The following is an 11752-nucleotide window of genomic DNA, read 5'->3' on the forward strand; positions in this document are numbered from 1 at the left end:
TACCAAATGGAAAAGAAATGAACCTTAACCTTACCTCACCATCATATACAAAAATTACTTTACTTTGAACGAATCCTTCACCTAAACATGAAAGTTAAAACTATAAAACTTCTAGGAGAAAACATATCTTTGCCAATTTGGGATAAGAACATTTTTCTTAGCAGAACCAAGAATCATAAAGATATAGGTTGCACTTCACAAATATTACAAAGTTCTGCTCATCAAAAGACACCGTTAAGAAAAGAAATATGTAAGCCACAGATTAGGAGAGTATTTAAAACACATATATCTAATAAATTGCCTATATCCAAAATATATTTTAAAACTCAATAATGAAAGATAACCTACTTTAATGCTAGTTGCATCGTAAAATTGTATAGACATTTTGGAAAATTGGCATTTTCTTATAAGGTTAAATATATATGCAGGTATTTACTGAAAAAAAACCTAAAACATATGTATATTTAAAAAGCAGTGGAAGAAGGCCAGGTACAGTGGCTCATGCCTGTAATCCTAGCACTTTGGGAGGCCAAGGTGGGTGGATCACGAGGTCAGAAGTTCAAGACCAGCTTGGCCAACATAGTGAAACCCAGTCTCTACTAAAAATACAAAAATTAGCCAGGTGTGGTGATGGGTGCCTGTAGTTCCAGCTACTTGGGAGGCTGAGGCAAGAAAATCGCTTGAATCCAGGAGGTTGAGGCTGCAGTCATCTAAGATCATGCCATTGCATTCCAACCTGGGTGACGCAGCGAGACTCTGTTTCAAAAAAAAAAAAAAAAAAGTAGTGGAAGAGTGTCCAAAAAAGCTTTATTCAGAATGTCCCCAAATTGAATATAATGCAGATGTTCATCAACAGGAAAATAGCTAAAAATCAAAAAACAAAAACAAAAAAACAACCCTGTGGTATATTTATACAACAGAGTTCTGCTCAACAAGAGAAAGGAATGAACAACTAAAATACACAACAGCATGGACAAACTTAAAAGATATTATGCTGAGTGAAAGAAGCCTGATGTAAAAGAGCACACACTGTATAGTTCCATTCAGATGAAGTTCTAAAACTTGCAAAATGAATCTACGATGATAGAAAGCAGAACTCTGTAAGGCTAGCTGGGGAAGATGAGATGTGGACTGCCTGGAAAGGGGCATGAGGGGGTTTTCTGGGGTGATAGAAACATTCTGTATCTTAATAGGTGTGTGAGTTACTTAGAAGATGTGTTTATCAAAACTCATCAAACAGTATACTTAGAATTTTTACATTCAGGGTATGTAAACCATACCCTGCTAAGAAAAAATTTCTTATAATAAAGAAAAAAACTTGAATCTGCACAGAGGGAAAATACGCCTCTACTCTCAAAGCCATGAAGAGCCAGAACAGAATGACTCCGGTGATCTGACTACTGGACTGCATCACCAACAGGGAAGGTGGGGCTACCAGGAGCAGAAAGGAAGGGGAGGTGGTGTGGGCAGGATCAAGGCTTCTGTTCCCATCTGGCTAGGCCAGGCCCTGTGACACCTCCTGGTGGAACCTCCAAAGTGTCAACACTACAACTGGTTGGAAGGGTGAGCTTCTGAGGCTGACAAGTGATATTTGAGAATGCATAGTCAGGCAACAGTCAGAGAAAGGCACTAGATGAGCTTGGCAATCCCCTTTCTATAACAGGCTCCCTCTAACCTCTCTGCCGTGAGTAAATAGCTTGGTTTTTCCATAAAATGCCCTGAATATTTATGCAAAATAAAGAAATGACCTTTTTTGCTTTCCAAATCTTGCTAAGCCCCTAGGAGAGTTGAGTCACTTAGTGAAAGAGGTGTATGCCTGCCTTGGTTTCCCTGCGTACCTACACCAACTTGCATAAGAAAACATCACTTTGAGGCTACTAACCAGACTTGAGCTTTTTGCTCTTTCTTGCACACACTCAGACACAACCACACAAATGCACTGCCCCTGTCCCCAGCAGACTTACAAGTAGGCTTTCTCCCTGAATGCATGTACAGAGTGGAGCCTGAAGTGCATAGGCCCCTTATGTGTGATGAGGGCCAAAAGCTGAGCCCAGTGACTGTTCCCAGCCGTGTGGCCAGAGAAGAGTGAATCCTCCTCCACACATCTACCCACACAGACCTCCGAAGCAAAAGTGGTACATGGGCTTCAGCTGCCACTGCAGTGGAAGGGATTTAATTTCAGCTATATGGGGGAAGGAAGGCCCTAAGATGCTTCTGTTTCCTTTTCCTAGCCCATTTCCCCTTATCCAAGTTCCTTGTGTGGCATCTTCAAGGGACCTAAGTTGCCAAGTGAAATCACCTCACCCACCCACCTCATTTCGCAGGTGGAGAATCTGAGTTACAAAAGCAGAAGGAATCGCCCAAATGCATGTGATCAACTAGGGTCACTGACTAGACCAGCATCCCGAACTCCTGGTTTGCAGTTCAGGGTGACGTCTGCTACACGATGCCGGCAGCCCACAGTCTCTTTTCCATCAGAGAAGGGGGCTTATTCCCATTGGAAAGTACTGGAAGGTGGCACCCAGGCTATGGGCTCCCCCAGTGGTCTGCTGGGGGCCCCACAACAGACTGCTTTCCCAGTCCTGGTGTGAGGGCACAATTAAAGCAGCTTCAGAATCACCAGTAAAGAGTGGGTCTCCCCTTTAGCTGTTCACTGAGAACATAGCCACAGAGGTACAGATTATGGACCCCAGGAAGTCCAGGGGAGTCAGATTAAGTCAGGCTGCACATACCACTGAGAGCAGCCTGGTATGTGCTCCGTGACGTGTACGTTACAGGAGGATAGACAGAGGAAGTGGAAGGCATAGTTTTGAAATATTCTGGCCGGGCACCATGGCTCATGCCTGTAAACTCAGCACTTTGGGAGGCTGAGGTGGGCAGATCACCTGAGGTCGGGAGTTTGAGACCAGCCTGACCAACATGGAGAAACCTCATCTCCACTAAAATAACAAAATTAGCTGGGTATGGTGGCACATACTTGTCATCCCAGCTACTCGGGAGGCTGACGCAGGAGAATCACTTGAACCTGGGAGGCAGAGGTTGCAGTGAGCCGATCATGCCATTACGCTCCAGCCTGGGCAACAAGAGCAAAACTCCATCTCAAAAAAAAAAAAAAAATTCTGTATTTCAAAATGATGGGACCATACAGTTCAGTGATTAAAAGCATGGCCTTTGGAATTCAACAGACCTGGATGTTGCCTCTCGCTGGATATGTAGCCATGAACCCCACTTTCTGAGCCTATAAATGGAAAGGAACAGTTATCCCAGCATCTACTCAGTGAATGGTACCTGAGGATGGCTTGCTTTGAAGATCTAGTTTCAGAACTCAGGAGACACAGCACCCATAGGCCAGGTCTGGGCCTTCACAGCCAGGGAATATAATTTTTTAATTTCTTTTCTTTTTTGTAGAGTCAGAGTCTCACTCTGTTGCCCAGGCTGGAGTGTAGTGGTAATCACAGCTCACTGCAGCCTCCAACTTCTGAGCTCAAGAGATGCTCCTGCTTCAGCCTCTCCATTAGCCGGGACTACAGGCATGCACCACCACACCTGGTTGTGTTAGTTAGGGTTCTCTAGAGGGGCAGGACTAATAGGATAGATGTATACATGAAAGAGGGTTTATTAAGGAGTATCGACTAACACGATCACAAGGTGAAGTCTCACAATAGGCCATCTGCAATCTGAGGAGCAAGGAAGCCAGTCCAAGTCCCAAAACCTCAAAAGTAGGGAAGCCAATAGTACATCCTTCAGTCTGTGTCCAAAGACCTGAGAGCCCCTGGCAAACCACTGGTGTAAGTCTAAGAATCCAAAAGCTGAAGAACTTGGAGTCTGACATTCAAGGGCAGAAATCATCCAGCACGGGAGAAAGATGAAGGCCGAAGACTCAGTCAGTCTAGTCCTTCCGTGTTCCTCTGCTTGCCTTTATCCTAGCCACGCTGGCAGTTGATTAGATGGTGCCCACCCAGATTGAGGGTGGGTCTTCCTTTCCCAGTCCTGACTCAAATGTTAATCTCCTTTGTCAGCACCCTCACAGACACGCCCAGGAACAATACTTTGCATCCTTCAATCAGATGAAGCTAACACTCAATATTAACCATCACATTGGCTAATTAAAAAAATTTTTTTCTTGTAAAGACAGGGTCTTGCAGTGTTATCCAAGCTTGTCTTGAACTCCTGGTCCCAAGCGATCCTCCCACCTCAGCTTCCCAAACTGGGATTACAGGTGTGAGCCTATATGCCTGGCCCCAGTGTTGCTTTTTTATTTCTTTTTGTGGAGACTGGGTCTTGCTCGGCCGGGCACAGTGGCTTATGACTGTAAACCCAGCACTTTGGGAGGCCAAGGCGGGCGGATCACGAGGTCAAGAGATAGAGACGATCCTGGCTAACACATGGTGAAACCTGTCTCTACTAAAAATACAAAACAAACAAACAAACAAAAACCCTAGGTAGTACCATTCAGGACATAGGCATGGGCAAAGACTTCATGTCTAAAACACCAAAAGCAACGGCAGCAAAAGCCAAAATTGACAAATGGGATCTAATTAAACTAAAGAGCTTCTGCACAGCAAAAGAAACTACCATCAGAGTGAACAGGCAACCTACAGAATGGGAGAAAATTTTTGCAATCTACTCATCTGACAAAGGGCTAATATCCAGAACCTACAAAGAACTCAAACAAATGTACAAGAAAAAAACAAACAACCCCATCAAAAAGTAGGCAAAGGATATGAACAGACATTTCTCAAAAGAAGACATTCATACAGCCAACAGACACATGAAAAAATGCTCATCATCACTGGCCATCAGAGAAATGCAAATCAAAATCACAATGAGATACCATCTCACACCAGTTAGAATGGCGATCATTAAAAAGTCAGGAAACAACAGGTGCTGGAGAGGATGTGGAGAAATAGGAACACTTTTACACTGTTGGTGGGATTGTAAACTAGTTCAACCATTATGGAAAACAGTATGGCGATTCCTCAAGGATCTAGAACTAGATGTACCATATGACCCAGCCATCCCATTAGTGGGTATATACCCAAAGGATTATAAATCATGCTGCTATAAAGACACATGCACACGTATGTTCATTGCGGCACTATTCACAATAGCAAAGACTTGGAATCAACCCAAATGTCCATCAGTGACAGACTGGATTAAGAAAATGTGGCACATATACACCATGGAATACTATGCAGCCATAAAAGGATGAGTTTGTGTCCTTTGTAGGGACATGGATGCAGCTGGAAACCATCATTCTTAGCAAACTATCACAAGAACAGAAAACCAAACACCGCATGGTCTCACTCATAGGTGGGAACTGAACAATGAGATCACTTGGACTCGGGAAGGGGAACATCACACACCTGGGCCTATCATGGGGAGGAGGGAGGGGGGAGGGATTGCATTGGGAGTTATACCTGATGTAAATGACGAGTTGATGGGTGCTGACGAGTTGATGGGTGCAGCACACCAACATGGCACAAGTATACATATGTAACAAACCTGCACATTATGCACATGTACCCTAGAACTTAAAGTATAATAATAATAATAATAGCTAGGCGTGGTAGCGGGCGCCTGTAGTACCAGCTACTCCAGAGGTTGAAGCAGGAGAATGGTGTGAACCCAGGAGGTGGAGCTTGCAGTGAGCGGAGATCGTGCCACTGCACTCCAGCCTGGGCAACAGAGTGAGACTCCACCTCAAAAAAAAAAAAAAAAAAGAGAGACAGTGAGAGAGACTGGGTCTTCCTATGTTGCCCAAGCTCTCGGTGGGCTTAAGCAATCCTCCTGCCTCAGCGTCCAAAGGTGCTGGGATTGTTACAGGCATGAGCCACTTCTCAGGGCCCAGTGCTCTCTCTTTTTTTTTTTTTTTTGGAGTGCAATGGCACAATCTCAGCTCACTGCAACCTCCGCCTCTCGGCTTCAAGCGATTCTCCTGCCTCAGCCTCCCAAGTAGCTGGGATTACAGGCGCCTGCCACCACGCCTGGCTACTTTTTGTATTTTTACTAGCGACAGAGTTTCACCAGGTTGACCAGGCTGGTCTCGAACTCCTGACCTCAGGTGATCCGCCCGCCTCGGCCTCCCAAAGTGCTGGGATTACAGGCATAAGCCACCGCGCCCGCCCCGCAGTGTTCTTGAAAGTGATCAGAGGGCGGGAGGATGAGTGGGAGGAGAGGAGCTGTCCACTGTCCCAGTGCTGACCTGCTGAGAACTCCAGCCTGGGCAGGACCCAGCAGGCTTGCAACCACTCAGGCACCCTGGTAAATTTCTAGGCTGTGGTTGTGGGTGAGTGGGGACTGGAGTGGGACAAAGAACTGGGAGAAACAGCTTTTCCTGAAAGCTTCAGTCCTGGGAATACAAGACAACCTCCACTGCCTCACTCCAGCTCAGAGACAGGAAATGAACAGGGCCAGACATCTTTAGAAGTCAGTTTAAACCCAGAGAAGCTGTTGTTCATGAACCGGTTCAATGCCTCACAGTCTAACACTAAGGAAGATCAATCACACACTTCTCTGCTCCTGGAGTCAGCCTGCATTGCAAATAAAGAAGCTGCTGCCACCACAGACACATTTAATGGATTTTCAGAGCAAGGTGCAAACTCACTGGCTGGCTGCTTGCCTGTGAGTTCAGTGGAAAAGAATGGCTTTGAGTCAGGTAGACTGTAGCTGAACTGCAACTCTTTCTATTTGTCCAACTGTGGGGCAACTGTGGTATAGGTGATGAAGTCCTGGGCTGAGGAAGAACCCGTGTTCTGATCTCAGATCTGCCACAGGGCATCTGTGAAACCTTAAGCAAGCTGCTTGGTTGCAAGTTTCTGACACCCAGTCCATAATCAGGGTAATTATCCCTATCCCATGAATGATAAGGGGTGAAATGAATTTAATGTGCTTAGCAGAAGGTCTAGTCCACAGTGAGCCCTCAGATAGACACTGACTTTCTATACTACTCAGCTGGCATTCAGTCCAAGCACTTGGTTTGGGAAGAGAGTTAGAGGAGAGAAGAATGGGAGTGATGGGCATTTGGACATCATCCGGAGAGACTGGGAGAACCAAACCTGGGCATTAGAACAGAGTCAGCATGTTTATACACATAGGCCTGGGTCCACATCACCTCCCTCATCAGCTCTGGCTCCCTGAGAATGCTGCTTAACTTCTTTGAATCTCAGTTTCCTCATCTGTATGATGGAGTAACTAAAGTATGTCTGGTAAAGGGCTGCCATGAAACTTACGTGAGATAAAGCAAGGGATCCTAGCAAACCTTCAATAGATGTTGCTCAGCATTCTGAGTCCCATCAGACAGTGGGGTCTCAGCTTCTTCCAAGAGATTGTCAGCTGACACTTCCAGGCAGCAGGCTTCCTCTTCTCTCTGGCTGGGCCCTCTGCCTGGCCTGTGGGGCCTGGGCCAGCCAGAGACTCAGGAGTGGCAAAGGCCCTGTCAAGCAAGCCAATTCTTGTCTTATCTGATAATGAGCAAGTGAGCCAGAGACCCAATGGTGCTGTTGGACTTCGTTTTCATGATTCTGCTTATCCCACTTGAGGGCTGGGCCAGGGGTATGCATAAACAGCTTTCCTGGGGGGGCAGGCACCACCTCTCTGATAGTCGTAGCAGAGAGACCATTAGACAGCAGTCAGGATCCTGGGTTCCAAGCCCTGATCTGCCACATGTTCTTATGCAGTGAACATCCCCTGTAGGGTCTCAGAATTCTTATCTGTGTATCATTCTTAGAACTCCCAGGGTTCTACAAGAATCCCATGAAGAATCAGATGTGTAAACGCTTAAAAATAGAGAACTGCTGGTGGGCCAAGGTGGAGAGACTAGAAGGGGCCTATCCCCAGAATGACTGGATGCTACATGTCCTGTAAGTTATCATCTGAATAGGACTGACCTTTCTGTCCAGCCTGGCATTGGGCTGGCATCCACAGTTTGCATTCAGAGTTTGCCAATGTCCTTTCTTCCCGCTCTTCTACAGACCTGTGGTATACTCAAGGGCCACAACCACATGCCAGGCTTCAGGTTCCAGGCATTTGCTCAGGCACTTCCTTCCCCATGGAATGCCAGGCCCTGGCCCCACTCCACTTGCAGAGCTCCAGATTCCCCCAAGGGATGTGCTCTCTGTGTCCATGGCACTTTTACAGAACTTCCCTTGGGGCATTGGTGACATTCTGGTTTGTGTTCAGTTTATATCAATATTTCATCTCTTTCTAAAGATAACTGTGGAAAGGACCACTGCAGTCTGCAACCTCTCATTGGAATGTGTATTCAGGCACATGCAAGGGTTAAAGACAGTAGCACAATGGAAATAACAGTGGATTTGAATCCTGACTCTTCACCAATTCATTTTATTCTATCTATTGGTGTGTACTTGGAGTGACCTCAAACAAATGTGGATCTCTCTGAGTCTCAGCTCCTTCACTTGTCAGGATGGAATCATGATATTTATGCCACAGGGTTGCTGCAAGATAGGCAATGACGTGCACACCCATCTGCCTCTACCATAGTTCTGTTTTGAGCCCTCCCTTGGGTCCCAGTTACAGCGTTTAGTGATTCACGTTGACTCTGTCACGAACATTCCATTGCTGCTGACTTCCCTCCAGCTTGAAGGAGCATGCCATGCAGATCCAGCCACAGTGTGTTCCGGTGGGCACACTCCAGGCCTTTTGCCCCTGGTCAGGCGGGATGGATCATTGTGGCTTTTCATGGAGGTGCAGTGAGGACTTGTATCAAGGCCTGGATAGGGACGTGCATCTCCTCTCCTTGCTGAGTGTGATCTCACTGCCAACTGGTGTCTGGGGCCATGTGGAACCCGTGTTTGGGCAGGCTCAGCCTGACTGAAGCCAACAGGGCTGGGGGCCTAGTTACTGTAGGATATCAGCACCCCCTGCCAATGGCCCAACTGAAGGCAGGAAATGTTGCTCAAAACTAGAGGAAAACTAGTTCAGTTTGTTTCTTTAGGAAACTGAGTTAATATATCCCGAGTGTCTTTCTGGCATTTTAACCTTTCAATGTTGCCTTTAGGAATTTAGAAAGCAAATGATCTTTAAAATGATGTGAGAGGGTATATGAATGTGTGTGTGTGTGTGCGCGCGCACGCGTGCGCATACGTGTGTGTGTTCATTGGTTTATTGATGTTGGACCTAGTTACCAAGTCACCAACATCAGTTTGGTGTTGCAAAATTGAGATACTTTTAAGTTACAGTCCAAGGACACCTTCCTGAGAAGGTGGTTGAGAACCGCTGGAGTATGCAGGAAGAGCCAAGTCATGGAGCTAGAAGTACTGGCTTCATCCCTCACCAACTCTGTCACTTAACTTCTTTGAGTCTTTGGGTTCTCATCTGGAAAATGTGGGGTAGCGATAAAAGCTTTTCTTCCTGTCTTTGCTGCAAGAACTAAATAAACATAGTACTGTTTGGACATGTTTCATAAACTCCAATATGCTGGGAGAATATTAATTGACATGTTATATTGTCAATATAAATATAAATAAATATTTATATAAAGATATAAAAATATAAATGGGATCCTGTGTGTCTAAAGTCTCTGGTGAGGCTTCAGTGAGTGCCTCCAGGACAGAACATCAGGTCATGGTTGGAGGATGTGCCCAAGTGATTGTTTGGCATCCAGTGGCTTACCCTGACCATTTCTCATAGAGCACACTCCTGAGAGCATGACCACAGACCACCCTCACCAGAACTACCTCAGGAGCTCATGAAAATGCAGACTTCCAGACCTTTTTATTTAGAAACCCCTGGGGGTGTGACCCAGGAATCCAACTCTTTAACCAGCACCCCAGCCTTACCAGGTGACTCTGATACACATGAAAGTGTGAGAATCACAGATCCAATAGTGACCCCAAAATGTTGGTTGATTTACCCCATAGACAATACTTGGGCACTATCTTAGTCTGTTTTGTGCTGATAAAACAGAATACCTGAGACTTGAGACTTGGTACTTTATAATGAATAGAAATGTATTGTTCATGGTTCTGGAGGCTGGGAAGTCCAAAATTGAGGGACTGGCATATGGTGAGGGCCTTCTTGCTACATCATCCCCTGGCAGAAAGTGGAAGAGCAGAGGGAGGGAGAGACACAGGGAGAGAGAGAGAGAGAGAAACGGTAGGGGGGCAAACTCATCCTTTAATAAGGAACCCATTCTCATGATAAAGGCACTAATTCACTTATGAAGGCAGTGCCTCCATGACTCAAACACCTCCCATTGGGCCCCACTTCCCAATACTGTTGCATTGGGGGTTAAGTTTCCAACACATGAACTTTGAGGGACACATTCAAACTATAGCACAAATAGCTCCTATCTCCTGCCAGGAGCTATTTGTAGGGGACACTTCTTTGGCAGCAGGAGAGACACACAGATGAACAGCGTCCTCTGCTATCATATACCAGATATTTAATGAAGACATGTAGTCAACACTGAAATCTGTAGGCCACATGAGGGGGCCAAGGATGAGGATCTTGCTAGCATTCTGCTCTGTTTCCTTCTCTGGGAAGTAAAGCTAAACATACACATTACCTTATGTAGTTATCACCACAGCTTTGAAAGGTAAATAAGAAAACCTAGCCTCAAGGATGTTGAGTAACTTGCCCAGTGTCCTATGAAGTCAGTGAGTGGTGTGTTGTTAAATGTTTAACCACAGGCTGGGGTGTGAGAAGCCCTGATTGTGGAGTTTGCTGATTTCTATAGTGCAAAAACTCTCATTGTGGTGGATTTTAAGGTACCAACATGCTGTCACTGAAGCAGAGATGGAGAGAGATGCCCATAACAGGCCCTCGTGAGCTGGTGTGAGCTGGCTCCAGAACTCCACTGTCTGCAGCTGTCAGTCACTCAAATAACTGTCAATGAGTGTCATCTGTGGACACACAGAGAAGAGGGGGCATCTTGTTTCTGCCCTCCTGACACCTCATTTCATGAGCATTTAATAAAGTTTGGATGTTTGTCCCCTCCAAATCTCATATTGAAACATAATCCCCAATGTTGGAGGTGGGCCCTGGTGGGAGGCAAAGGCGATTGGGTCATGGGGGCAGATCCCTCATGAACGGGTTGGCACCATCCTGAATGACTTCTCAGGCCATGAGGGATCTGATGGTTTAAAAGCCTGGGATCTCCCCCTTCTCTTTCTTGCTTTCACTCTTGCCATGTGACATGCCTGCTCCCACTTTGCCTTTAGCCATGATTAGAAGCTTCCTGAGGTCCTCATCAGAAGCTGAGCAGATGTTGGAGCCATGATTGCACACCATGCAGAATCATGAGCCAGTTCAACCTCTTTTATTCATCAATTACCCAATCTCAGGTATTCCTTTACAGCAAAGCAAAATGGTACAATACGGCGTCTACAATGTGCTTGGTACTATGTGAGAGAGATACTTAAGTATAATGAGGTCCCTACCTTCAGGGGGTAGAGTCAACCACATCCTTGCTTGGCTTACTTTGTCTAGTGGCTTGAGGCCCAGGAATGTCCAGTCACCACTGGCCACACTGGGAGGCTCCAGGATAGGGCTGTCTGTGTCCAGGACAGGGACCTGAGGTTGCTGACATGGTGCAGGGGGTCACTGCAGGGCAGTGTCTCATAGAGTTGAAGGGGGCTGCAGGGGCTCTGAGAGCTGCCCCTGTCTGTCCATCCCCACCCCTTCCCCACAGAGTCTTGGTTGAGAACAGAAGGGCCACAGTCCCTGCACATTTTCCTGAGGATAGGCAGGGGTACCCTGTGTCCAGGGTCTCTGTGGCCTGGACCAGGCC

Source organism: Macaca fascicularis, chromosome 9 (genome assembly GCF_037993035.2).
Source record: "Macaca fascicularis isolate 582-1 chromosome 9, T2T-MFA8v1.1".
In the NCBI taxonomy this organism is placed as follows: Eukaryota; Metazoa; Chordata; class Mammalia; order Primates; family Cercopithecidae; genus Macaca; species Macaca fascicularis.